The sequence below is a fragment of the Equus asinus genome, chromosome 4, assembly GCF_041296235.1.
Source record: "Equus asinus isolate D_3611 breed Donkey chromosome 4, EquAss-T2T_v2, whole genome shotgun sequence".
In the NCBI taxonomy this organism is placed as follows: domain Eukaryota; kingdom Metazoa; phylum Chordata; class Mammalia; order Perissodactyla; family Equidae; genus Equus; species Equus asinus.
Window position 1 is genome coordinate 18,071,961 of NC_091793.1, and position 23,948 is coordinate 18,095,908.

General features: G+C 52.3%; 2 long non-coding RNA genes across 11 annotated transcripts; both read left to right on the forward strand.

Annotated features, from left to right (window-relative positions):
* The first annotated feature begins 6,548 nt into the window (after nt 1-6,548).
* LOC106845918 (uncharacterized) lies at nt 6,549-10,601 on the forward strand. Of its 3 annotated transcripts, XR_011502555.1 has the most exons (5): nt 6,549-6,629; nt 6,789-6,895; nt 8,002-8,080; nt 8,295-8,436; nt 8,614-10,601. It is a non-coding gene; the product is annotated as an uncharacterized lncRNA (long non-coding RNA). The 3 variants fall into 3 exon arrangements; XR_011502554.1 differs by having other exon boundaries at nt 7,973-8,436; XR_006523803.2 differs by lacking the exon at nt 8,295-8,436 and having other exon boundaries at nt 7,973-8,080.
* Nucleotides 10,602-10,631: 30 nt separating this feature from the next.
* LOC123289181 (uncharacterized) lies at nt 10,632-22,305 on the forward strand. 8 transcript variants are annotated; one of them, XR_011502549.1, is made up of 6 exons: nt 10,632-11,811; nt 12,088-12,231; nt 13,277-13,463; nt 13,861-13,999; nt 16,003-16,251; nt 18,967-22,305. It is a non-coding gene; the product is annotated as an uncharacterized lncRNA (long non-coding RNA). The 8 variants fall into 8 exon arrangements; XR_011502552.1 differs by lacking the exon at nt 13,277-13,463 and having other exon boundaries at nt 10,636-11,811; nt 18,967-22,304; XR_011502551.1 differs by lacking the exons at nt 12,088-12,231; nt 13,277-13,463; nt 13,861-13,999 and having other exon boundaries at nt 10,650-11,811; nt 18,967-19,163; nt 19,730-22,294.
* Nucleotides 22,306-23,948: the final 1,643 nt, after the last annotated feature.

Below are 23,948 nucleotides of genomic sequence, written 5' to 3' on the forward strand. Positions count from 1 at the left end.
TTCTGTCTGCGCTCTATGGACCAGAATCCCAGGGCTGGGAGCTGCAGGTCCTTAGTGACCACTGCGGCCAACCGCCACATCACACAGACACTTCATAGATTGAGGCCAAGAATGAGGAAGGAGCGGGTCCCTCTGTCTGTCCCTGACCACGTGGGCTTTGCCGGGGTGCGGATGGGGCAGTGCTCACAGGCCTGCCCGGACTGACTGTCCTGCACACCCACCTCACACTCAGAGCCGGGACAGAAATGAAGTTTCTGGGTGAGAGAACTGAGTCTGATGCAGGGGCACCTGGAGTGACAGTCTCCAGCCTCCTGTTCCTCGCCCGGGACCCCTCCATCCTGTACCTGTCAGCCCTCCTGCGTTGCATGACCACGCTCAGGACTCATGACGGGAAGGCCAGGCTGGGGCCAGGAATTAGAGGTTCTGCTCGCAGGCCCCAGAGGAGCCATCCTGCCACCAGCCACAGGCATTCATATTCTCCTCCTGTCCACTGACACACATTCATGGTCAGCTGCTTGGGACATCGGACCTCCCTGGTGTGACCCAGATGTGGACCGGAAAGGAGCAGGGCTGAGGGCTCACCTCACTGCCGCGTGTTGACAGCAGGTGGCCTCTCCCGCTTGCTCCAGACAAAGAGAAGAAAGGACTGGGCAGGTTCCCGTGGCCTGGCTCTCAGCCCCTTGCCCAGTGCCCCTGTGGGGCCGGCCTGGACCCAGGTTCCTCACACTTCTGTCTAGCTTGGCTACAACGTTGCAGGTTCCCATTGCTCCAAGGGCTCACAGAAATCAGGAAAACACTTGACTTACTATTACCACTTATTATAAAAGGATACAACTCAGCAACAGGCAAATGGAAGAGATGCACAGGGCAGAGGGAAGACGCACAGAGCTTCCATGCTCCTTCCACCCCCCGGGAGCACCACCCTCCAGCACGTCGATGTGTCCACCAACCTGGACACTCTCTGAACCCGTCACTGAGGGGTTTTTCTGGCGGTCCCATGACATAGACATGATTGATCAAATCATTGGTCGTTGGTGATTAACTCAGTCTCCAGCCTCCCTCTCCTCCCCAGGGGTCAAGGGTGGAGCTGAAAGTTCCAACCTTCTAATCAAGCCTTGGTCTTTCTGGTGACTGGCCCCCATCCTGAAGCTGTTTAGGGATCACCGGCCATCTCATTAGCATAGAAAAGACACCCATCCCTCCAGAGATTCCAAGAGTTTTAGGAGCTGTGTGCTAGAAGCCAGAGGAAAAAGAACCCAAATATTTATTTTTTATTATACCCCAGAGGGTCATTGTGAAGTCAGCCGTGATGGACAGACAGCGTGTGGGGCAGTGCCCGGCAGCACCACGCGGGCCGCTGTAACAACGTACCACAGGCTGGATGGTTTAAACTGCAGCCATTACATCTCACAGCTCTGGAGGCAGAAAGTCCAAGATCAAGGTACTGGCTGATTCTGCTCCTGGTGAGGGCCCTATTCCTGGCTTGCAGACAGATGCCTTCTCACCGCGTCCTCACATGGCAGAGAGCAAGCGCTCCAGTGTCTCTTCTTCTTCTTACAGGAACAGTAATCCCACCCAGGGTCCCCGCCCTCATGAGCTCATCTAAACCTGATTACCTCCGAAACCCCACCACCAACTATCATCACATTGGGAGTTAAGGGTTCAACATATGAATTTGCAGGGAACGCACACATTCAGTACCTAACAACCACCCTGCGCCCTGGGCAGCAGGGGTCCCTGCCCCGGGTCCCCATCTCTCTCTCTGAGTCTGTCTTTCTCACACCCATGCGCCCACACATGGCCTTTCCTCTGGTTAGGATCCAGCCTCAGTTGCCAACACATTGAGCCATAAACATCCCGCATCTTGCTCTTGCCGATCAGGCCCCAGAGAAACACGTCTCCACATCTCTCGATTTATTTGCTCAAAAGAAAAGGTGGTGGCTTCCCCATGGCACAAAGATTTGTAGTTGTGCCCTGCTCACATCAGGCCCAGATGCTGCTTGGAAGAAGGGGGAGGACTGACATGTGGAGCATTTAGGAGAGAGAGAAGAAGAATTAACTTGTGAGATCCTTGTCAAACAGCACGGATGCAATGGGCGTTGCATAATCAAGTGGCGTTTGCCATAAGCAGCAAGCGTCCATTATCTTGCTGCCCTTTATGTCCTAATACCCGGTGCCCGTGATATAACGTGGGATAGATCGGCAGTAGCTGTCCACAAAGGCTGAGGAGCATTTTGCAATATTAAGTTTGTATTAAATTAAGCTGTTAAGCTTGTATATTCACAGGGCTGGCCATAATGCATTAAATTTCACGTCTTCTTTACTTTGCAACTAGATGGTTGTGAGACAGTAGAATTGCAAATCGTTTTATTTTGGTAAAAACATTTAATAAGATTTTAATTTTCAGTCCTATTAAATGGTTTGTATTTAAAACTTTTAGATAGTTTTCATAGGACATGTAGAGTGACCAGCTCGAACCAGTTGCCTGGGACTTTCCTGGGACACTGAAAGTCCTGTACCCCGGGAAAACTTTCAGTCCAGACAAGCTGGGACAGTTGGTCAACCCCAAGTCTCTTGCCCTGGGCCCTGCAAATGTCAGAGGCAGGTCTACCGGGCCCATAATAATCTTCCAGATGACATTCCCAGCCACTGTTCTTCTTATTGGACAGGAAATGGCCCAACTACTGGCCAGAGACCTATGAGAATGAGAGACCAGCTCAGGATGGAAACTGTCGACCCTCATTATTTACAGCGTCTGCGTTTGTGAATTTGCCTGCTCACTAAAGTTTACTTGTAATTCCAACGTCAACACTCACAGCTCTTTTGGGGTCGTTTATGGACATGCCTAGAGCAGGAAAAAAAAATCTGAGTTGCCCAATATGCCCATTCCCAGCTGAGGTCGAGCAGGCGACTCTGCTGTCTTGTGTCAGCTCTCCTGCTGCAAACAAGTGTCCTTCTTGTGGTCTGTTTATTTATTTCACATTTTTGTGCTTTTTGTAGGTGACTCAGCTGTTGCAAACAGCCCCCAGGAGTAGAGCTGATCTGGCGTTCCCAAGCACGAGCAGGCTGTGATGGGCCCTTCAGAGAAAAACACTTTAGATCAGCTTTGTTCAGGCACCAGTGATTGTGCTGATGGCCACGAGTTCAGCGTTAATGAATCATCAGTATATATCAAATAAGGGGTCTTTAAGCAGAAAACACACATAACATAAGGGTGTGTATGGATCAGTTGATGAAAATGTGACCAGAAGCTCATAGGAACCTAACCCTGCATTTCCTCTAGGAGCAACGATTCAGAAGTCACTAATGGAGGGTAAATGGTGACCTCATAGACCATAACTGCTGCGAGTGATGAGAGCTGACTGAATGTCACTGGACTTTCATGGAGGGGAGCAGGTGGGTGCCGTGAGCCCTAGGGTTCCTTTTTTCTGTAGAACTGGAAATACAGAGAGTGGCCCACTCTGACTGTGCTTGGCCAGCACGGGCACGCTGTGTCCAGGAGGACCCACTCGCCTCCTCCCTGCAATGCCAAGGCCCACGGCCAAATTCCAGCACCTGGGGACCGGCACTGTGGAAGGCCTTGGTGTCTCCATCAACCAGCCAGATGCCTCCATCCTTTCACAGAAAGACAGTGCCCGCCGCAGTCCCTGCTCAGTGCCCCGGGCTCGTCTGACCCTTCCACGTGCACACACCTTGCCTGACATTTCCTGACCACCACTGATGGCCTCAGGTAGGCCACCCAGAATAGCCCAGTGTCAGCCTCACTTTATCTTGTCGGCCCCCATCCTTGGCCCAGCTTCCCAGTTCTGGCTGTATAATTCACTCTTTTTTTTTTTTTCATTGTGATAAAATATACATAACATAAAATTTACCATTTTAATCATTTTTAAATGTGCAGTTCCACAGCTTTAAGTCCATTCACAATGTTGTGCAACCATCACACCATCCATCCCCAGAACGCTTTTCATCCTGCAAAACTGAAACTCCATCCCCGTTAGACAATAACTCCCCACGCCCCCTCCTCCTGGCCCCCGGCAACCACCATTCTGCTTTCTTCCTCTGTGAATGTGACTCCTCCAGGGACCTCATGTGAGTGGAATCACACAGTGTTTGTCCTTTTGTGACTGGCTTATTTCACTTAGCATGACGTCCTCAAGGTTCATCCATGTCCCGTGTGTCAGAATTTCCTTCCTTTTTAAGGCTGAGTAATATTCCATCGTGTGTATCAATGCGATTCAGGACATGCTACCTCAAAATATGGCACTTGGGCATATTGAATCTTTTAAGCTGAAGGACGTGAGAAACAGCACGTGCAGGAAGGACTGTGTGACTCCCTGAAGAGGGTCATAGGACCCTCGTGTGCGAGGTGCCCTCCTTGTCTGCAGAAATACAGGGACACAGAGAGGCACCTGAGCCACAGGCTTTGCTGAGCTTCCCGCGGCTCAGTACACGCGTACCCTTTGTCCTGTCACGTCTTTCCGCCGCTTTCCACTCTTCAAACCAGCGTCAAAACACAGGTTGAACCTTTTCTTCAGGCCTTCATAAGGATATGCAGCGTCTCATGTCACACAAAACTTACATTAACAAATTTCTATGCCTTTCTCATTCGTCTGTCTTTTGTTAAACCTAGGACCCAGTCAAGAACTTAAAAGAGGAAAAAGCTATTTCTCCTCGCCCTCGGTATACACCACATTGTGTTCATCCATTCTTGTGGTTCACGCCTGCGTGTCCGAATAAACAGCTCTCCTGCTGCGCCCAGGCCTCCGAACCCCAGCCTCGGCTGCTTGTCCCCAGGGATGAGATCCTTCTTGGATTTGCTCTACCCCCAAAACAGGATCCAGGGTGTGCTCTGTCATACATGCGTTCCCTACAAGGGTTCTGGCTCCTGGGGAACAGAACTGTGCCCACTGGCAGTGCAGGGAGAGCGTAGAGCCAGCACCGAAGACTTGAGCAACCACCCTTTAGGGCCAATTCACTGAGCCCTGGGAAAGTCAGACAGACACTCCCCGCCTCATGCCAGCAGCCACATCGCTGGGGACGTGCATCTCCCATCTGCCAGAGATGGTAGGCTCTCTACTGCCCAAGCAGCATGCCGCCCGGTGCGTCCTCAACAGTGTTTACTGAATGAAGGAAGGAAGGAAGGCAGGCTAAAGTGGTACCCTTTCCCCATGCCTGGCTAAACACAGAAACTCCTCCAAAGTTAACCACCTTCACAGACTGACACATTTTCTTAACTCATGACCCACATTTGAACGACAAGTTCATTTCTACTGTGCTCTAGCAGCTTAGGTGCTGTGTTAGATGGGTTCTCCCAGAAGCCGACCCAGAGAGCAGGATTTGAATGCAGCCGGGAGTGTTAGGCGGGGAGCGGGCAGGGGCCGCGGGAAGTCTGTGGGCAGGTTCTACTCCACCAGGTGGGCCTCAGTCCCGCTGTGTCCTCCAGGAGAAGCATCATGCCACAGGGAGGGGGCGGGAGGGAACTGAGGTGTTGGTCCTTCAACTCTCATCGGCCATTGGCCGAGGGCTGCTTCCAGGGCATCCCCGAGGTCTGCTTAGAGCTGGCTGAGCGGAGGGTGGCAGGAGCTTGCAGCTGGAAGCTTCCTTGGGTAGGGAGGGCCACGAGGAGATGGGCGGGGTCCCAACACGGGGTACCAGGCATCTCTACCAGACAGGGCTCCCCGTCAAGAAGCTCAGAGCCTGGGGGAGGGGACAGGAGTCAGACACTTACAAAGGGAATGGCCCCACAGCGGGGTGGGGTCAGTGCTGTGTCCAAGGGAAGCACAGGGGTTCGGGGGTCCACCGGGTGGGGAGCTGACCTCGCCGGGCATCTTGGAAGGCTTCCTGTATTCAGTCAGGAAGTTCACAAATATTTATGGACCATCTCCTTGGTTCCCGGTGCTGTTCTAGGAGCAGGGGATACAGCTGTGGGAATCACTGAAAAGGAACCACATGAGAACAAGCAAAGGCTGCTTATTCGGAGCCGACTGGAGCAAGGGAGTGGGCCAGCATCACTTGCACCTGACAGAGACTCCAAGGCAGACGGAGGAGCGGGGAAGCCTCAGAGTGGAAAGAAGAGAAGGAAGGCTTCAGGGGTTGACAGACTCTCGCTCCTTAACCGAACTTTAGTCAGTCTCCCCTACGCCCTTGGACCTTGTCCTTGGGCCTTGTCATCAAGAGCAAGAATCCTGCTAAGTCAGTTTAGTGAGAACGCCCCACCCTTGATACCTGATGTCCTTGATATCTGATCAGATCCCTCATCCCCCACACTCCCCAGGGTGTCTCAGGCCCCAGGCCGGCCTCCTTTCAGCAAAAGTCCTGTTAGGTCAGCTTAGTAAGAATCGCCTGACCATCTTAGTCATCTTCCACCCACAGACGCCTCCACTCCAATCTCCTCCTTGGCTATAAATCCCTTTTCCTTGTTGTGGTCCCTACACCTGTCGGGATAGCCCTGGATAAAGTCTGTCTGGCCGTGTTAACAAGCATCATGAGTGGCCTTTTCTGTGACAGCATGCCCTGAGCAGGCGGAATAGCAGAGCTGAGGATGGAGGCGGTGCTCGTGACCATGGAGGGGTGGGTGGGGTGGGACGGGAGCTCAGCAGGGCAAAGGATCTGCTGGCAGAGGAGCACAGGTTGGTTGCAATTTTTCTAGATGTCAAAGAGAGCAAAGCAGGGGCAATCCCTGACTCAGAACTTGGTTACCTGCTAGGGGGTGGGCCTGAGGCAGGTGTATCAGTGTTAGTCAAGATGGGTGGTGAGTTCTGGAGACCAAATTCTCCTTCTTTTAACAGAAACAGTAAAGCTGCCGTTCAGGAGGCTCAGAGCCCTGGGACCCATCACAGGATTGCTCTCCTGCCCCTCATTTTCTCCACGCCCCACCGGCCTCGGCGCAGTGTTGGTGAGTGCTCTGCTTTGTAAAGCACATCTCAGACGACGGGGCACCCCCACTTTCTCTGGCTGATTCCACAACATACTGTGACCTGGGCAAGTCACCCATCCTTGCTGAGCCTCAGTGTCCGCATCTGTAAAATGGGTGTATGCTTAGCACACAGTAGGTGCCTATTCATCTCGGTGCAGAGGCCTGGGTCTCCTCAAATCTGGAATTTGGTGGGAAAATGTTGGTGATGTCTGAACGTTCTGCATCTTATTAGGTATTTAAGATTTGTGTTAAAGGCACCGCCCCACCCCATTCCTGACACCCCAGTCCCACTGACGAGTGAATCCTCCTTGGCATCCATGGTATGCATGTTCCGCTCAGGAACTGGTGCAGGACATTCTGGGTGGGAAGAGGGAACATCCTCAATTCAACTCTTCTGGACATTTCCCTCTTCAGAAGGGTGTTGAAAGCCATAAACCCAGTGTGGGAGAGAGGACTGTGTGAAAAACAGGGGCCTCTTTCACCCAGCACTCTTTACACATATTTAGAGGAGGCACAGGTATTTTGGTTCCCACACACAGGAGCATGGTCATCAAAGGGGGGTCCTGATGACTCACTGCACACGTGGGATTCTGAGCTGACTTTGGAGACTGGCTGAGGGCTGTCCCTGATGCTATGGCCCCAGTGTTGTGAGTCTGTGCACAGTGTCCTTGCCTGCAGAGGGTCTGGGACTTTCTTCAAACTCTTAAAGGGGTCTGTGATCCCAAGAGCTTGAAGACGCATTGCCCAGGTCTGCGCCTTGAGGCTGACACGAAGCAGGAGCTGTGCAACATGCAGGAGCAGAGAGAGGTTGCCCGTGTGGGGCCTGGGGCCTCCCCATCCCAGAGCCCGCTCCAGTGTCTCACAGAAGCGTTTCCAATGCCCACCGTCTGGCAGGACCCAGAGGTTGCCTGGGTTTTGCCCTGCAAGTCCGGGCCAGCCCCGTGCCCTCTCAGGGCCTCAGCCCCACCCTATGGGGACGTTCGGAGGCTGGGCACGGTGCGGGGTTGTCGGCCATGCTGGGGCATCCCCCTTGGGAGGTGCTGCTCATTGGTACAGGTGCACAGAAAGCCCACTGCCCATGGCAGGGCCCAGATGTCATCCAGAAGATGGAGGATCCAGAGCCCGAACCTGTGAAAGAAGGAAGGGAGGGGGTCAGCAGGACAGGTACCAACTCCAAGCCTGTCTCTGGGGCAGCCAACATACCGACCCCAGGACAGGGTGGGATGGGGACTGGACCGGGCATCGCTGGGGTGGGGGTGGGCCTGATCGGGACCCAGGCTTCCTCACCATAGGCCTCTGCCCTGGCCCTGCCCTGGCCAGACCTGCTCTGTGACTGGCAAGTCATACCCTTTCTGCCTTGGTCTCCCCCCTCTGTAAGTGGGGATAAGAAGACCAGAGCTGTGCACAGAGGACCCAGGGAGACGGGTGCCTGGAAGCCTAGAAGCCTGTCCAGTCTCTCCAAGCTCTGAGCCGCCTCGGGTGCACAAGCTTCCCTCGGCTCTGTCCTCTTGGTTTCGAGGGTCAGTCTTTTTTTTTTTTTTTTTTAATTGAGTTAATGTTAGGTTACAATCTTGTGAAATTTCAGTTGTACATTATTGTTTGTCAGTCATGTTGTAGGTGCACCACTTCACCGTTTGTGCCCACCCCCCACCCCACCTTTCCCCTGGTAGCCACTAATCTGTTCTCTTTGTCCACAGGTTTAAATTCTTCACATGAGTGGAGTCATACAAAGATTATCCTTCTCTAACTGGCTTATTTCACTTAACATAATTCCCTCAAGGTCCATCCATGTTATTGCAAATGGAATGATTTTGTTCTGTTTTGCAGCTGAGTAGTATTCCATTGTATATATGTACCACATCTTCTTTATCCATTCGTCTGTTGATGGGCACTTAGGTTGCTTCTGTGTCTTGGCTATTGTAAACAGTGCTGCAATAAACATTGGGGTGCATAGGACTTTTGGGATTGCTGACTTCAGGCTCTTTGGATAGATACCCAGTAGTGGAATGGCTGGATCATATGGTAGTTCTATTTTTAATTTTTTGAGGAATCTCCATACTGTTTTCCATAGTGGCTGCACCAGTTTGCATTCCCACCAGCAGTGTATGAGGGTTCCTTTTTCTCCACAACCTCTCCAACATTTGTTACTATTAGTTTTAGATATTTTTGTCATTCTCATGGGTGTAAGGTGATATCTTAGTGTAGTTTTGATTTGCATTTCCCTGATGATCAGCGATGATGAACATCTTTTCATGTGCCTGTTGGCCACCCATATATCTTCTTTGGAGAAATGGCTGTTCATGTCTCCAGCCCATTTTTTGATCGGGTTGTTTGATTTTTTTGTTGTTGAGTTGTGAGAGTTCTTTATATATTATGGATATTAAGCCTTTGTCAGATACATGACTTGCAAATATTTTTTCCCAGTTAGTGGGTTGTTTTTTTGTTTCAATCCTGTTTTCATTTCCCTTGAAGAAGCTCTTTAATCTGATGAAGTCCCACTTGTTTATTCTTTCTATTGTTTCCCTTCTCTGAGAAGACATGGTGTCCGAAAAGATCCTTTTAATACTGATGTCAAAGAGTGTACTGCCTACGTTTTCTTCTAGAAGCCTTATGGTTTCAGGTCTCACCTTTAGGTCTTTGATCCATTTTGAGTTTATTTCGGTGAATGGTGAAAAAGAATGGTCAATTTTCATTCTTTTACATGTGGCTTTCCAGTTTTCCCAGCATCGAGGGTCAGTCTCACTTGTAAAGGAAGCGAATTCATCCTTAAAACAGTTGCTTCTTAAAAATGAAGGCTTAGGAGGAGGGAGCCATTGAATACGGAGCCGTGCGGGTAATTCTTGCAGTCTAGAGGATGTGTTTCACAGCGCATCATCGTAACCTGCCGGAGCACAATGTTCGTGGTGAACTCACCTCCATCTCCCGGGATCTGTCACGCGCAGTTCATGCCAGAAGTGACCTCCTCCATCAGACACTTGGGGCCCTGCAGCCGCAGCGGGGCGGAGGGCGTGGGGGTCATGAGTTCCGGCCTCAGGGTCCTGAGGGCACCACCGCCAGCAGCGCTGGGGGATGCTGAGTCTGCCGGTTCTCCTCGGCCTTTGTTAAGGGGGGGGGGGGTGCTCTTACCCCTGCTTCTGCCTCCTCCTCTCCCCGCAGTCCTCTTTCTTCAAGGGGGACCTGCTCTGTTCACTATAAATACCTACAGGTCACTTTCACCAGATGTGGGCCTTTTTTTTTAAGTAAAATTATGTGTGTTTGAATACCAACCCACATTTTGGAAACACAAATTCTAATCTTTTCAGTACGAGGTAAGCTGTTCCAGTTTTTTAAAATTGGATTTCAAGGCGGGGGAGGGGCAACAGAAGCGCTTGGGGTGCTCCCCCACAACACAGCTTCTGCGATCCCCGCCCCCACCTCCACCTGGGCCCTGCCCTGTCACCTGCCTGGCTGATGATCAGCACTAAGATGAGCCGCACAGACACAGGGAAGCAGATGGGGGCTGGGGACCATGCTCACAGGGATTCCTAGTGAAGGAAAAAGTGAGGGATAGCAGCCGCCCTGCCCTTGGGGCGAGGGAGGGGAGAGGCAGGAGGTGGGCTTGACCAAACAGGACTGGGGGGGGAGGCAGGAGGCTGGGGTGGGGGCTGGATGTGGAGTCCTCCGAGGTCGGGAGGCTGGGCTCCTCCTGTTCGTCCATATGCATTTCTGGCCCCTTCCCCTCCAGCCCTGAGGGAAGCCATCCCGCAGAGAGGCGGTTCCAGGTGCAGGTGGGCCACCTCCTCGCCCTGCATGTCCTGTCCCCAGGCTGCTGCTCTGCATGCTGCTGCTGGGGGCTGCCCTTTCCCTGGCCCACCCTGCCGAGGGGCTCGCTGCCAGGGTCTGGGGAGGCAGGATCTGGTGCTACAGCTGCCGGGTGTCAAGGGCAGCGGGCTGTCCTGGTAAGCAAGGGCTGACAAAGGGGCTTGCAGCAGCAGGACCAGAGGTTGGTGAGGACGAGGCTGGGACCAGAATGAACGCTCCTCACGCATTCGTCTATCAGAGTCACTGAATCCCCTTGGCCTGCCCCAGGGCCAGCGCTGGTTGCTGGGGACAGAGATGTGGACCAGCCCACCTGGGTCCCCTGCCTCCAGGGGGGCAAGCGGGGTAACTAAGACATGCATGTGCAAATCCACAAAAGTGTAACCTCCTCCGAGAAGCCCTCCCTGACCCCCTTCCCTCCTCCCTGACTGAGGTGGCTGTTGCCCCAGTGAAGAGGGAATCAGACTGCCTAGGTTCAAGCTCTGGCTCCGCCTCTTGCTGGCCGTAGGCCCAGGCGAGTCACTCCACCGCTGAGCCCCAGTTTCCTCATCTGTAACAGAGGGGTAACAAGATTACATATGTCGTAGACTTATTGTGAGCGTTAAAGGAAATCCACAGGATGGCTCCTGGGAGGGAGGAATGCTTTCAGCAGCCACAGACCGGCTTTCAGGAGAGGCACAGTGAGCAGAAACGGCTGGCCCGCATTCTGGAAGAAAAGGTGGAGCTGGAAACAGAAGCCCCCAGGCTGACCCAGTGGGCAGGGAGCGGATGTGAAGGACTAGGCCACCCAAGTCACCAGGACACAATAAATAGCTGCCCCCTCGTAAAGAGTATAAAGAGTACCAGGTAACCCGAGACCTCTGGGGTAGAATTTCTGGCAGGATTCTGCCTCTATAAATAGGCCTGCCCTGTTCCCCAGAGAGGCAGGCGGGCAGGAGCTGCAGGGGCGGTGGGTGCCAGGCTGGACAAAGGCCCAGGAGGCTGGGGAGCAGGGGGCATGGCTCGCTGCGGGCCCCTGGGGACATCTGATCCAGGCTGGGGCTGTGTCTGCATCTGGGTGACCTCAGGGCCAAGTGGCTGTCCGTGAGAATTCCCAGGTGAGTTTATTTCTTAAAAGCATGAATTAGAGCTGGGGACCATAGGAGGCAAACGGAGGCAACTTAGAGGGTTCCCACCCTCTGCCAAGAACTTGGGAGCACATAGGACATACAAGATAAGGGCCGTTCTTGGGAGGGCTTTTTTCCTCCCAAATTATTTCCCCAAATAATTGACTGGGGAAACAGGGGAGAAAGGGAGGCAGATCAGCCCAGACTTTCCCAGTCTTCCTCCGGCCAAGACCCCTGCCGGGACAGCGCCACCTTGTGTGTTTGCAGGTGGCTAGACGACAAGGGGCCCCAGCGCTTCCCTGGAGGGCTGGCCTGCGCCATCGTTGGGGGCTCCCCCAGCCACTTGCCCTTCTCCTTCAGGAATCTCAGGGCTTCCAGGGATCCCTAACACAGCTCCTCCAGGTCCTGCAGGTAAGTGACACCACGGGCAAGGTGGTTCCCCTCTCGGTGCCTGCTTCCCTCATCCTCACTAATGGGGACGAGAACAAATTCTGCCCTCTGGGGCTGTCCTGAGAATCCACACAGTGACAGTGATTCCCCAGGGCTCAGCAGCAGCCAGTCTGCTCCCCTGTCCCTGGGGATGTGCGGCAAGGTCTGGAGACAGTTTTGGTTGTACGACTTTGTGGGGAGGGTCCTACTGTTTGCATCTAGCGGGTGGAGATCAGAGATGCCACTCAACATCCTCCAGTGCACAGGACGGCCCCACAGCAAAGTCATCTGGCCCCAAATGTCAGTGGTGCTGAGGTTGGGAAATCCTGATCAAATTCGACCAATACTAGCCGTGACTGTCATCTTCCTTCTGAATCCCCGGGGACCTCCCGGCGGGGGCCCAGAACCAGCATTCAGGCCAGCACCGCTTGGTTTCTGAGGAGCTTTCCTCAAGTCCCCTCGGTCCTGTCTCACAGCATCCCTGCGAGGGAGGGCGTATTCTCCTCACTTTATTTTTTCACGATTTAAAAGAAAATGTTCAAACCCACAGAAAAGTTGAAAAGACAAGAACAGTGAACACCTGCAGCCCTTCATTGGGTTTACAGACTGTTAACTCTTGTTGATTTGCCTGTGTACTCTCTCTCTCCACACACACATAGTGGGGAACATATTATATTTATCTTTTACTAATAAAAATTTATGTTTTTACTAATCCATTTATTTTTCACTAATCCATTTGAAATTATAGTCAGCACACGCCACCCCCAAGGACTCAGCATGTATTTCCTGAGAATAAGGACATTCTCCACATTGCCACAACCCAGGGAAGTTTAACGTCAGTCCCACACCATCAACTGAGAGATGGTCCATGTTCAAATTTCTCTCATTGTCCCGAAACGTCTCATAGCTCTTGTCTCAAATGTTTTGCCTGCTGGGTTTTTTTTCCTTTCCCTTTTTGGAAGTGTGGGTCCATTGTCCGGCAGCAGGTTCCCTGTTCTGGATTTGTCTGATTGCTTCCCCATGACAGGATTCAGGTTAAAGGTCTTTGCTGAGAAGCCGCAGAGTGAACTTGAACTTTGCACCATATGGAGCGAGGAGGCTGCTGTTGGACTGTCTCTAGGGTCATCAGAGATGCTCGGGGTGACCACCTGGTCCAGGCAGGACCGCGGGGCCCATCGATATTCAAGGCATCGTCTTCCCTTTGTATTTGGCGGGTAATCAATGGGGCGATCCTTGGAGACCCTGTCTCTGTCCCCCAACCATGTTTCACTCTGTGGTTCATCACCATCGATGACCCCTGTCCATGTCCATTATTTCATTGTGGGGTACATAGCAGTGGTTTAATCTTTTCTAACCCTGCTATTCCTTCTGTGTTTATTGGCCACCATTTTGTAAACAAGTGCTTTTCTTTCCCCTCTCTTCTTTATTTCTATCATTACACACCCACGCGATTTTAAAAAATCAACATGTCCCTCTCTGTTACCATCTATAGGCCATGCTGTTCCCCAGCTGATCCCTTTCAGTACAAATGGCCCCCCGTTCCCGTGAGTTTTGGCAGCCAAAAGGTCAGGTTACCGCCTTCTCCAGCAAATGTTCTTTGCTATCTGACAGGGGCCGCCTCACCCAGGAAGTTACGCATCCCCACAGTGGGACAGCCAGTGGTCAGCGACTGACCGACAAAGGATACAAAAGATCAGCTGCCATGGCAATTGTTCCAGGCTGATGATACTGTTCTGCATCTTGACAGAAGGTCAGAGAGTGCGGCCTGGGGAAGTCCCAACCCCATCAAAATGACAACACCCTACATGAGTTCTATGAAGGAGACTTAGCCAGCAGGGCTCAGACTGGACCCCGCCCTGGGGTGTTTATTCAGCTAAAAATATGAATTGGGCTCACATAGCGCCTGCCTGGTTCACTTTGGGAGTGGCGTCCACCTGCAGCCTGACACTTCCCAGACCAGAGCCGGTGTCTGCACTCACCTGAGCTCGGTGGCCAGGCCAGCTGGGCAGAGCCACGCTCACCTGTACATGTTGGGGGAAGAAGCAGCTGATCTCAAGGCTGATGTTCTGAAAGGAGAGGTGGTCTGGCAAGAAGATGTGGAAGAAGTTGGTAGATAGGATTTGGGGGCAAATGTCATTCTCACTGTAGGACGGGGACACGGTGGTGGTGGTCGCTGCCTTGCTCTCGGGCACGTTGTCTGTCAGCCCACTGTCCATAGAGTGTGGGAGTAAGGAACCAGCCCAGGGAAATTGGAGATGGGCTTGTGTGCTCTGAAGGCCCTTGGAAGCCCTGGATTGCTGCCTGCGGGCGTCACTAAGGGACATCAATAAGACACATCAATGACGCCGGAGGCAGACTGGGATGCCAGGGTGATTTTCAAGCTGGACACCCTGGTGAGGGAGGCGGCCATCTCACTAGAGAGAGCGGCTTGTGAGTGTTGGCTGGGCCGTGTCGTTCAGGATGTCTCTAAGGACCACACTGATTTAAAGGAAGGGCGGGGTTCCCCAAAGCTTGTCCTCTGAGCAAATCTCCCAAGGTCCACAAGGATTCTAAAAAGAGAGCCTGGGGAGAGATGGGCCCAAATGCTGCTCAGGGTTTCCATGACGACTCACTTTCCTTTTTCAAAATATTTTAATTGTCGAAGCCATAGAATCAGGAGGGAAACTTTCAAAAACTGAGGGTAAATCAGCAACGACGTTGCACCTTTGCCCCTGACTTTAAAGCTCAGCCTGGCCTCAAAGGTTTGTGGCTGGGGGCAAGTGCCCTGCCTCAGTTTCCCCTCCTGTAAAATGGGGATGACAGCGCCCACCACTCAGGACTCTCACGAGGGTCGAAGATCGCACGTGACACAGGAGCTGCAGGCATGGTCTGCTCTCAGCTTTCGGGGTACGCAGAGGAGCTGAGTCCATGCCTCCTCCGTTGCCTGCTTTCCCCCGACTCAGCAGCACCCCCACAGCCCTGCCACTATCTGGTCCTCACCATTATCAGTGTTGGTTGAATTGTCGATGCATCTTCTGTGGTCTCTTTGCTGGTCAGCTTCTCCATCAACCAACGGTCTAGCTGCTCTTATGTCTCACACATTTTGGAAAACACAGCACCCACTTTGTTACGTGTACTTAGCCATGTGTCTTGGATATTATTCTGGGCTATTTCTTACTTATTTTCCAAGGGCTTGTAGGGGGGACCTAATCACACATCGGGGCCCGCCTGTCGCCCCGTGGTCTCAGAATCACGTCCATGGCGTATTGTAGACGGAGAAGGAAGGGTGAGGAGCCGCAGGAGAGCAGACGTGGATGCATGTACATGCTCGTGCTTGGGCAGAGTCTCCACATGGATGCGAAGGCTCAGGCCCCAGCAGGTGTCCCCGGGACAGCTGGCAGCTGGGGCACGGGGAGGGTGACCTCTTAAACGTTGCAGCCCTCTTTGCACGTTTCTTTTATTTCTTTAACTCTAAGCCTGTGCTGCTGTTTCAGTGGAGAGCTCCTAGCTCCGGCCTCACAGCCACCCTCTCCACGCCGCCTCCTCCTGCTGAAGGGCTGGAGGGAAAATGCTTCCACGGAGCCCCAGCCCGGCAGAGCCAGTCCCTCAACCTCTCTGTAAAATGGGGGAGGTTGCAACAATAGTACCCATGTCAGAGGGCTAAATGGTGGAGGGATTAAATGAGAAAATGCGTGGAAAGTGTTTTGCACATGGAGGGCACTCAGTCTACGCAAGCTATTTTTATCTGACCTTAAATTCCCCTTCTGTTAACAGAGCATTTTGAAGCCCGATGCCTCCATAGGGACATTTGGAGACAGAAAAGCAGGAGTGGAAGAGAAAGCCGAGCGCAGCGGAGGGATGCTACATAAAGGCAACGGTGACCATGGACAGAGGGCTCCCTCCCGTGCCAGGCACGATCTGTCACCCGGAGCTTCTCACCTAGTTTTGCAATAACCACATGGGGTGTGGTGTCACGTCCACTTCACAGGTGAGGAATCAAGCATCTTACCCAAGACCTGACAGGTAACAAGTGGCAGAGGTAGAACGCCCTGAGGCTGGCAACTTCCTTGCGCTACCATAGAAAGAGGGTCCCTATTTATTTCCCCTGGATGTCCCCAAACAAAGGCGTGACATTCCAAGAGAGCCACTCCCCTCTTCTGGCCAAGAGCCATGGCTGCGAACCACTGAGGAGTGGAAGGGAGTCCCTGGCACCACCCTTTGCCCCCTCCCATGCCCACCTCTCCCTCCCCACCCCATCCAGCAGGCCCCGGCCTTGCCCTGGGTCAGGCTCCTCCTCTTGCTGAGGGTCTCCCTGCTCAGAGCATCGTGCCTGCCTCCCCATCACCTCACAGCACAGTCTGGCCAAAGCAGAACAAGCTGGGGGCGGGGGGCCGTCTCTCCTCCCCGCACCTGCAGACTTGGAGGACGAGGCCCCATCGTACTCATTTTGTACAATGGCAGCTCTCACTTCAACAGGCAAAGGGCGGTTTTGAGGAATGTGTCATGGTTCCGTAGAGGTTGAGCTCAGGGGAGCTGGGTGAAGGGTCCGTGAAAACTCTCTACTGTCTTTGCCACTTTTATTTAAATCTGAAGTTATTCAAAATTAAAAGTTTATGAAAAGAAAGAAAAAGGCAGAATTCAGTGAAGACTGAAGAAGCCCAGGGAGCCACAGCCCACGGAGGACGGGCTCCAGCCACATGGATGTTGCCCGACCAGCTTTCCCAAGGCTCCGGAGTGGGACGGAGCGGAGCGGCAGAGGAAGAGCCCAAGAAACGCAGCGTCCAACCCAGGCAGGGACTCCAGCCAGATTCATGGGGTGGAAAATGGGATATTTGCTAGCGCACGAGACACGTTTGGACAGAACTTATTACAGAAACTTTCACACATGGGCCAAGTAGAGAGCTGGGTATCATGGGCCTCATGCACCTGTGAGCAGCACCTGTGAGGCCCGCATGTGTCCTGAGGGGGCTGCTTCTGGGAGCAGGTTAGGGGAATGGGGGTCTGTTAATAGAAGCAACACCACTTCACCCTTCTCATTAGACCTTTTAAACCATGGCGAGGAGGTGGGGCAGGAAATCCCCTTGCTCTCGCCAGCCCCTTGCTGTGTGAGGTGGGGCACGCTGCTCTCTGGGTCTCACCTGCCTCAGCTGGAAATGAGGGGCTTGACCTAGATGCTTTCCAGACCCCAAAGACATGTCCAAAGCTGAATTCGTTACTGGCCCCTACACCTGCTCTGGCTCCCAGGTCCCCATCTCAGCCAATGGCACCGCTATCCACCCAGTTACTCAGACCAGGAACCTGGGTGTCATTCAGACTGTTCCCCGCTTTTCACCCCTAGTCTCCTCAGTCACACAAAGATTCTGCCCTTTCTGCCTCCTAAATGTTTTCCACCGTGGCCATCTTAATCCCTGCCCCATCCTTGTCATCATCATCTCTTCTGCCTACTGCACTGGTCCCAGCCTCCCATTGCATCCTTATTCTTCTTCCATGCTGGAGCCATGTCCAGTGGAGATCACACTTACATTTACATTAAGATGCGGACCTTGATGCCCAAACTTCCATCTGCTCAGTGTGAAGGAAGGTCTATTTCCCCAAATGTTTCTGAGATTCTCTGTGAGCATTTACACCCCTGAAAGCCAGTCTCCTTGACAACTCTGTGAGGGACAAATTTGACTATGCACCTGCTGGTCTCGCTGGGTTGAGTGTTGTGGCTGCTATGGGTGACCGAGTGGGGGTCCACACCGCCTGGACAGTAGCTCCCTTGGGGCGCCTCTGCTGTCTGTGTCCCCACTCTTGTCACTTCTGTCCTCATGGAGCTCTGATGGCTGATCAGGCCCACTGAATAGCAAGAGCGAGCATGTTCCTCTGCTCCCGGGGCCCCACAGCCAAGCCGCCTGGGCCCTGAGTGATACGCCCCTTTAATTCACCCCCTCCATTCTCCAGGGCTGCATGCCTGGATGCCAGGTCCCCTCAGACGACTTTCCAGGGGCCTGGGGAGGACGTTTCCAGGGGCCTCCTTTACTCACCTACCATGTGACCTCTATTAGGGGTGCCTATGTCTCTGTGGGCAACAAAACACGGAATGCCAGGGCCCTCCCAGCCCTTCGGTCCAGCAGTGGTGGGGTGGGCAGGGCTGGCAGGGGCGATGTCTTGCTCCTGGCTGGCAGCCCTGCGCTCAGGCTTCCACACAGACACCACATGGAGGAAACACGCCCAGCGGCGCCCGCGCCTGCCCTCCTCCCGCCTCTCACCACAGCTCCTCCAGAGACAGGATGGGCAGCCACATCCCTGCGGGCATGCACCTGGCCAGGGGCAGGGCACAGAGGCAGCGCCAGCGAGAACCTGTCCTTACCGGATCTGCTTGCTTGCAGATGCCAGGGTTCCTCTGTCATGCTGGGCTGAACACCTGGGAGGGGGATCTGCTCCTGACGCCCCAGGCGTGGGATGGGCAAAGGCAGGCATCACTCACATCTGTGGGAGGGAGGCTGGGCTGGCCTCTGTTCCCAGTGTCCACACGGGCAGGCTGACCTTCACTCCCGGCTCCTTGTACCCAAGGGAAGCAGGCTGTTCCACCTCCTCCTGTGAAAATGACCCATCCAGGTAGCAGGTCAAGCATTTAGTCCACAAACTTTCACGAAGCCCCAATTCCTCCAGGCACAGGTGGAGGCATGGGACCCACTCCAGTAAACAGCAGGCTTGTTACACCACTTCACCAAGCTTTTATTTCATTTTTATAAGCTTTTAAAATAGAGCGGGGAGAAAGCAAACCAGTGGAGGACAACGACGTTGAGAACGGCCTGCGGATGGCGGCTGGGCAGCGCCGGGTCTGAAGGTCAGGCTTCCCAACTTGAACAAGCTAAGAAGCCAGTGGGGTCACATCTGCTCCTTTGTGGCCCATATTATTAAAGCAGGACGAGATGGGATGACCACACCAGGTAACACGGTCCAAGTCTCAGGTAGCAGCCAGACGTGCCTGAACTCTCTACCCTGTCCGGCACCTGTGCTCCACTCCTCCAACAGCAAGAAGACACAAGGCTTAAAGCGTCTCATAGCTCAGAAACCACTTCCCCCACTTTTGTCTTCTTCTTCTTTTTGGTGGTGTCCCTGAGCCCATCTCTCAGCTCATGCCCACTCTCTGGCACAGCCTTGGTCTTCTTATTCTTGTTCTCGTTCTTCTTTTTTTTTTTTTTGATTTTTTTTTTTTTTTTTGCTGAGGAAGATTCTCCCTGAGCTAACATCTGTGCCCATCTTCCCCTATTTTGCATGTGGGTCACCGACACAGCACAGCCACTGATGAGTAGTGTAGGTCCAGGCCCAGGAACCGAACCTGGGCTGCCGAAGTGGAGTGCACCAAACTCAGCCAGCAGGCCCCAGGCCCAGCCCCCTCTTCTTCTCCTTCTTAACTGGGGAGCCACTAGAGAGGCCTCCTCACGTTCACCCCCACTCCCTCACTTCCACTTTGGGGCATTTACTGTTTCAGCAACCACCTCTCTGTCTGCAGAATCGCTGAGAGAGGAGACGTGGCAGCAGGTCAGGTTCTCTGAGCGGCTCTCCAAGGAGGTACCACCGTCTCCTCAGTTCATCTGTGCTCTCCGGCAAGTCCAAAGTCACCCTCAGAACACCGAGGCTGGACACAACTCCCCCGTGCGCCTGCGGGGCCACACCTTCTCAAGTCCCATGAGCCCGAGCAGGAGGGGATACTGTCTGCTTTGTCCTTTTTGTTGCAATACAATCTCACAGTCTCAGGGAAGATGCAAGAATTGTGCAAAAAAAGAACTCTCATGTCCCCTTCCCCAGATTCTCCCATCAATAACATTTGCTTTCTCTCTCTCTCTAAACACAGATAAATAAAGATGCAAGATAGAAAGAGAGAGAGAGAGGTTTTTTCCCCTGCGCCGTCATAGATTAGGTCGCAGAAACCACACCTCTTCACTAAATATCTTTGCTTGATATCTCAGAGTATTTCCTAAGAACAAGGACTTTGTCTTATGTAATCACAGCACAATTTTCAATATCTGGAAATGTAACGTGAACATGGGACTACTACGGAACTCCCAGTTCACACTTACATTTTGCCAATTGTCCCCCCAGGCCGGGCTCAAATCCAGGACCACGTTTTGCACTTACCTGCCATGTCACTTTAGTCTCCTTTCACCTGCCTTTCTTTGTCTTTCATGATTCTAAGTTTTTTGGTAAGAGAACAGGCAGGTTATTCAGAATGTCCCATAATCTGCATTTATTTTACGGGTCCTCAGAATTACATTCGAGTTATGCATTTTTGTCAAGGATACTACAGAAGGGATGTATATTTGTTTCTTGTTGCTGCTGTAACAAATGACTGCAAACTTACCGGCTTAGAAAAACACGAATTTCTTATTTTACAGTTTGGGAGGTCAGCCATCTGACATGGGTCTCACCGGTTAAAGTCAAAGTGTGACAGGGCTGCGTTCGTTCTGGAGGCTGTAGGGAGAATCCATTTCCTTGTCTTTCGGAGGTGCCCACATACCTTGGCTGGTGGCCCCTTCCTCCATCTTCAAAGTCAGCATTGCAGCATCTTAGAATCTCTGACTCTTCTGCTAACCTCTTCTATCTTTTAAGGATCCTTCTTTTACATTGGGCCCACCCAGATAATCCAGAATAATCTCCCTGTCTGAAGATCCTTAATTTAATCTCATCCGCAAAGACGTGAGATAACATCTTCACAGGTTCTGAGTATCGGGGTGTGGACGTCTCTGGAGGGTCACTATTCATCACGTGATGTTTGTCATTCTTAGGGATCACTTCAGGAGGCCTGTGATGTCAGTCTGTCCCCGTTATTGGTGACGGTAACTTTGATATTTGGTTCTGGCTGTATTTGCAGGATTAATCCACTGTAATCTATTTTTACTTTTGTAAAAGTATTTTTACTTTTGTAATTTGTAATTTTACAGTAAACGTGAGGAAGGAACTTTGAAACTGTGTAAATATCCTGTTCCTGGTCTCTACCAGATCGAGCCTCCACTGATGGCTCCTGCCTGAATCGATTATTGCTGAGAATCTTGCAAAATGATTCTGCATTTCCACATTACTTTCTACAGTTATTACTTAGCATTTTATGTAAGGGAGAGCTTTGTCTCCTCCACTGCTTTATTCATTTCTTTCATTGATGGACTCAAGGATTCCTTATTCCATGAACATTCTGTTATTAACGTTATTTATTTTGATGTTCAAATTGTCCCAGATTTAGCCAGTGAAACCCCCTTCAAGCTGACTCCTGCATGCTTTTAACAAGCCCCTGTCGTTTTTTGAAGACTTCCTTGTTTTCTGGCATAAGATGTTACAGGCTCACCTTGTTCTTGTCCTGCCCAGCCCTAGCAATCACTCATTTCCCCAAAGGGCTCTTTCCTTTTTGTGTAAAATGGTACTTAGAAACCAAGATCTGGGTGCTGGCTGTGCTCATTGTTTCTGGAGTATTTTTGCTTCTAGCCCTTTTCAGAGGACAGATCCGAAAAGTATAAATAAAAATATGTAAGAATAGTAGACACACATATCTATACCTATTTCTCCAGCTATCTATGTATCAATCAAAAACCATGAGTTCACGCTGATACCTTCAATTCTAGCTCTGGGTCCACTCTAGCCTTCTGTCTTTCCATATTTGTAACTTGTTTCTCTGAGAGTGAGAAACCCAACTCCCATCATCCTCAGTCTATTTTCTTCTGGCTCATTCCTACAAATCACAGAAAATAGTTTCAGAATTGCCATCCCACACCACTGCCAAAAGCGGAGGTCAATATTTATCTGCAGTCCTGCTATTCGTAGCCTGGAGGATATACAGCCAAAGTCTTGTGTTCCAAAGCCCCCCCTCACTATGGTTATGTCATTAATTTGAAATACAGTTCGGTTCATTTGTTTCTGCTTATGTTCCACTATAAGTTTTTTTCCTCTAATGTTTGATGATTTTTTTTTTAAGTGTATAAAGGATTAAATTGGTTCCAAAGCCAGATCTATGCATCAAGTTAAACTCAAAGAAGTACAGCTCCCTGGCCCCTCCACTGGTACCCACCCGCACCTGGTAACTGCCGTCTTATCCTCTTTGCATCTCTCTTTTTTTTTTTTTTCAAAAAGAGAAAGAAAAAAAAAAGCAGACACATGAATATTTTCTTATTTCCTCCTATTTCTTATGCAAAAGGTAGCACCCTACATACACGGTCTTGCATTTTGCATCTGTCACTTAACCACAAATTTGGAAAACGCACCATGTCAGCTCACAGAGTGCGTCCTCATTCTATGATCTCTGAGGTACATCCTCTCCTGGGCATCTCTGTGACCTCTGTCACAGCCCAGATGCCCATTCACCCTGTCCAGCCCCATCTCCGGCCCCATCTCCGGCCCCATCTCTCCCCACAGCTCCGGGCCCCTGGAGCGCATGTTCACCTCCACCTGGAAGTCCCAAGGGTGCACAATCCCATTCGCCCCACCTTCCCACCAGCCTGGGCGGCCCGCCTGGCCCACTTGCTGTGCACTTGGCCTGACCCACGGTGTCGGTCGGCCCCTGCCTCCAGCTTCCCGCACTCAGCCCTCCAGGACTCTCTGAGAAGTACCGTCCTGCCCTGATTTCTGCAGAAGGCCTCTACTCTGTTGTGTAACCCCATGCCCTTCAGCCTGGTCCCTGTGGTCCCTCCCGGCCGAAACTCAGGCTCCCTCAGCGCCACTTCCTGCCCCCACCCTTCTCTCCTGTCAGGGCAGCAAGGACACCAGCGGAGTCCCAGCTCAGCCTCTTACTGGCTGGCTCTCCTGGGTCCCCGGTTTATGTCTCAGTTCCTCCACCTGTAAAACAGGGTTGGCAATACTGTCTAGCTCACAGGGCTGTTGTGGAGATAAAATGAGACGACCTAGGAAAAGCACTTTTCCTAGCACCAGGTAGGAGGTAAATACTTGCAAAGGTGTATTGTCAACCTTCAGAGGGTCCCCCATAAAGCCTCTCCTGACCCACCAGCTCCCACCTCCACAGAAAGAGGCCTCCAGGCACACTGCACCCTGGAGCAGCATGAGGCGAGTCCAGGATGCTCTGCCCGCTGCCCTGCCCCCTCCTCGGTCTGGGGCCGTGCAGGAGAGCCTGAGCGCCAGTTCACGGCCACCGGCCTGGGCTCGGGTCCAGCTCCGCCGCTGCTGCCCAGCTGTGTCCCCTCCCCGTCCCGTGAGCGCCTCAGGTGCGCCTCATCTGTTTTATTCTGCTATTGTATTCATCGCCCCTTCCTCCTCATCTCCGCTCTCCTTTGCCTTCCATTCTCCATAGACACATCCTCTAACATATGTAATGTGTCACCTTCCAACCCATCTCCAGGCAGGTAATATATTATTTAAAAAATAGCCAGTAATGCTTTGGGAGTGTTGGAAAATGTTCACATAAATGGTGCCGTGCAATAAACCTCATTCTTCTTCTGCCGGTCAATTCTGAGGCTCTGTGAGGTTCCATGAGCAGTCCCATGTGGTTACTTATCCATTCCCTGGAGGAGGGGAGGGGTCATCTATAACCGGCTGCCACCCCTCCTCCTCTGCATCCCACCATGGGCCCAGTGGAGAATGTCTCTGGGGAACTTAATGTCACTCGTTGTGCTGGCTTGACTTCTAGAACTGCTGCCCCAGTTTAGAGGGCTGTGGGCAGTTCTCTTGGAGGCATGTCCTGGCCCAGCCGGTGTCCACGCCTCTCCAGGGCTCACGTCCCTGGACCGCATGTG